At 35.1% G+C, this 4,369-nt stretch overlaps 1 long non-coding RNA gene across 1 annotated transcript; it reads right to left on the bottom strand.

Moving 5' to 3' along the window:
• Nucleotides 1–1,751: 1,751 nt before the first annotated feature.
• Nucleotides 1,752–3,791, bottom strand: LOC110690274. The gene is made up of 2 exons (XR_002505047.1): nt 3,199–3,791; nt 1,752–2,078 (listed from the first exon to the last, which is right to left on the bottom strand). It is a non-coding gene; the product is annotated as an uncharacterized LOC110690274 (long non-coding RNA).
• Nucleotides 3,792–4,369: the final 578 nt, after the last annotated feature.

Here is a 4,369-nt window from a genome sequence, read left to right as displayed (position 1 = left end):
AATTAAATTAAATATATATAGATTTGATTTGCTCCAAACCCTCAGTTATTTATACATTTCACGCCTTGGTTTAAGGACGGAACCTCGGGTGTAGTATAGACTCTATGTAGTTCTTAAGAGAAGAATGGTGTAATCAGAAATATAGGTTTAAGGTTTAGAATATGAGAGAGACAGAGAGAGAGAGAGAGAGAGAGAGAGAGAGAGAGAAGAATAATTTTTGGTGTAAAAGAGAAGAAGAGAAAGAATTTGATGCCCCGAATTGCAGAAAGGAGGGGGGTATTTATAGGGAAAATGAGTAGAGGGAACACACGAAAACCCTAAAAAGATTATAAAAAAAAAAAAAAAAAAAAAAAAAAAAAAAAAAAACCCTAAAAAAATAACACCGCGACATGGCAGAGAACACCGTGCCACGGTGCCAGGCACCGTCAGTCGGGGCAAACTCCCGTGACACGGTGGAAAACAGTTCGACGCGGGAAATAATTAAGGTACGAGAGAGAAAACGCGTTAAGGGTTTACGCAGAAAGGACACGGAGATGCCCTGTGTCACAGCACAGGTACCATGACACGACATTGTCCACCGTGGCACGGTACTGTATACCGTGTCACGGTAAAAAAAAGTACGCGAAAATTACACGAAACATCCCCGTGTCGCGGAATGGGCACCGTGAAACGATAAATTGCATCGTGATACGATGCAAAATCCCGTGACACGATGCAAAACCCCGTGACACGGTGGATTAAATGTGCAGAATTACACAAAAAAGGCACCGTGTCACGGCAATAAGCCCCGTGACACGTCAGCATTTGCCGCGTCGCGACGTTTTAGCTGCTGCGCGATAATTCCTGTTTTTTACCCGTTTTTAAAATTATCATAACTTTTGATCTGTAACTTGGAATAAGGCATATAATATATCATTAGAAAGCATATAAAGTCTACTTTCTAACCCAATTAGAATCAGGTCAAAATGAATAGTAGATTTTACTATATGGCCGTTTTAGTGGAAGGGTGTCGGTTTTGAGCCGAGTTTAGTGTTTTGCTCATGTCTTTTTCGTCATAGTTCGAAATTGGGCTTATGACATATGATTGGAAATCTTATTTCAAGGTATATCCAAGCAAATAATAATTGGTTCAAAATTATAAGACTAAAAAATCAGTTTCTCTCGGTTTTGCGATGTGGACACGAAAAGTGGAAAATAGGTTATGGTTTAGGTAAATGAGCTCGAAATTAGATTGTTTCATGAAATATATTGGATAGAACATGGATTTAAGCACTCCAAAGATTAAATACTCAACCCGACCAATAACGGTCGTGAAAGGTGTTCATCATCGGGTTTGGTTTTCGGGATACATTTTTAGGTGTCTGCAATAGGAAACTGACATAGCTCTACAAAACACATAATAGATATATACTCTGCTCAATTAGACTAAAACAATCTAAAAGGCCAATTTAGTTTCCCATTAGATCCTGTACTTCTTCCTAGATCAAAAACTTAAAATTAAAAGGAGAATAACTATAAACAAGGATTAAAAATATAATTTCCAATTTGCACTTTCATTTATATATAAACAGAATACCAGACTAAACAAAGATACTTGACAATATAAATTCAATCACCATAAGATGAATCTAAAAGCTAACATACTTGACAAATTCTAAGAGTTTAAAATTCAATGCATATAAAAATCATAAGAAATGCGCAGGGGTTCTTGCAGGAGGCAGGGTACAACGGTTAATAAGAGCCGGTGGAAATTTAGACTAACAAATCAAATCTGCACTAATTTATAATATATATATACTACAAAAAAAAATATCACAAGCTGGTACAACACCCAACTAGGAGATGATAAGAATATCCCTATTTCAAAATGAAGTGGCACTAATATATAGGATACATAAAAAAAAGGCATATTGTTATATACCTTCTAAAAAACATCTGCCTCAAATAATCTTATTTTGAATCTCATCCAGTTTCAATAGAATCTCTGCAGGAGTTTTGTGCAATTCATTTGCAATCTTCCTCTGCATATCCATAGGTAAAGTTGGAAATTTTTCGCATAGTTTTCCATCAATCACATCCTACAAAACCAAGCAAATATTTAAGAGACCATAGGAAAATAAAAATGCTTAAAGAGAGACTGATAATGAGCAGACCATACAATCTCACCCACCTATAAACTAATTCAGCCAAGGCTCAAACAGTTATATAAGGGTCTGAAAATAAGGAATTGATAGATTAAGGTGAGGGATGTAGTGGCGAGGAAAGTAATTGGAGGTAGCCCATGATCCTGAAGCGGAAGTTTATTACTCTAGGCAGATAATTTTTTAATTTGTGTTCTTCAACCCAATCAACCATTTACTAATAAGAACCATCCATTTATTTAATTCTGATTGCCCATTTATTAATTACCTTCACCCTCACATCATCCCTTAAAGGAAATAGCTAGTAGGAGATTCAAACCATGATATGAGATTCAAAAAAGAGTGTGCCACAGATAACACAAAATATCTTAACAGATTAACACATTAGTGGAGCTCACATGATATACCAAAATAGCACCAAAGTTATTTATTAAATCTATAAGTACTAATTTATTACTCTCTGAAATACTAATAATTTTAGCATACTTGCTAAGTGGACAAGTTGGTGGTGAAACTTAATGATGATGAGTTGATGATCAATTAATTTCCTCGTCCATTATTGAAGTTATTCTCCATTCACGAACGCTACAAGACTTGAAGTACTTAACATCACAACAGCCAAAACAATTAAGAACGAACAACAGTAGCTAAACGTCCACTTAATAATATCTAAACTTGAGTTTAAACACACAACATCATAACAGCCCCAATAATTAAGAACGCGACTTATTATTTAAATCAAAATTATTCATGTAACCTAATTTTCTTCAATTTTAATTAGGTTTTAATAATCCAATTTGATATGAAATTAATTAACTGACAATACCTTAACAAGCTTTTATATCAATCAAAAGAGGTTTTAACTCGTTATGGAGCACACAACTTAATTGTCATTTCAGCAACATAAATCTCACAATAACTTACTCAAACAATAAATAATATTCAATTGCACAGAAAAAATAATCTAGCCTAGAATTTCAATCTCGAAAATTTAGATGTTCATATCAAAACCCAAAAGAATAAATTGAAATTAATCGAGAAAAAGAAGAAAAATTACTTTCACTTCTTCCTCCAAGCCTTGCTCCTGCACCTAAAGGCACGCCTATTGAGAATAAAATCACGAGATATACCTGCAACAAACGCCGCACCCCAAATCAAATAAAAAACAAAAATTATCAAAATCGAATTGAACCGCTATTAAAGCTTAACTTGAAGATAACCAATGAATGGAGATGGACGGTAATACTCATTTAGCTAATGATAGGACAGAAAACTATGGTTTGTTAGCTTTCTCTTAACGAAGAAGCGAATTTCTTCAATCTAATTGGCTTGAAAATATCAAAGAGAAATAACCACCCATAACTGCGATGTTCTTGACCCTGAATCATCACCACCCCATGTCAACTTCTTAGTAACATGATTCGTACAAAAGACAATCTAAATTGATTCCTCATCCATTGATGCGATTTATAGAAGAGAGAAGGAGGGGAACTTTGGGAATTAGGCCATTAGGGTGCTGAAATGGAGAAGGCTGAGTAAATGGAGTGAGGTGAATCAGGAGAAGATAGGGAGATTGACTGAGGGAAATGAGAAAGGAAAGAGGAGGAGAGAAAAAGGACAGGGGTTTAACAGCCAAGGAGAGTGAAGTAAAAAATTCTAATACACACTAATAAGTAATGGGCTCCTCTCATGGGCCACGTATTCGTAACGAGCATATGGTGACCATTTCAAATAATACAGTATTCGTAACGGGCAGTATTTTGCCCGTTATAAATAATATAGTATTCGTAGCGGACACATGGTGACCTTTATAAATAAATAAGTACTTGTAACCGGCAATATTCTGCCCGTTACGAATATATTTAATGTAACGAGCATAGCTTTGGCCGTTACAAATAGACCGTTACAAATGACAATATTTCCACTAAAGTGCGTGCATAACATGTTTGGAGGAAATTTTTTTCATTTACACTACAGAATGGATCATCAATTTAAATCTTCTCATTCTCTTAATTGACATTTACTTCGTCACTAAAATGGAACTTCCAATGAACATTGCAATGTAACATGTATCCTTGAGCTAATTAAGTTACAAAATTAACAATCCAAGTAAAACTTTGTCACACTCTACAAGAAAAAGGGTAATTAGCAACAACCAAAGTAGTCGCAAATCCGTCGCAAAAAAGGATTAGCAACGGATTTGCGACTACTTTGGTTAGTTGCCAAAG

The sequence above is a fragment of the Chenopodium quinoa genome, unplaced genomic scaffold, assembly GCF_001683475.1.
Source record: "Chenopodium quinoa cultivar QQ74 unplaced genomic scaffold, ASM168347v1, whole genome shotgun sequence".
In the NCBI taxonomy this organism is placed as follows: Eukaryota; Viridiplantae; Streptophyta; class Magnoliopsida; order Caryophyllales; family Amaranthaceae; genus Chenopodium; species Chenopodium quinoa.
This window is presented reverse-complemented; position numbering and strand designations above follow the sequence as displayed.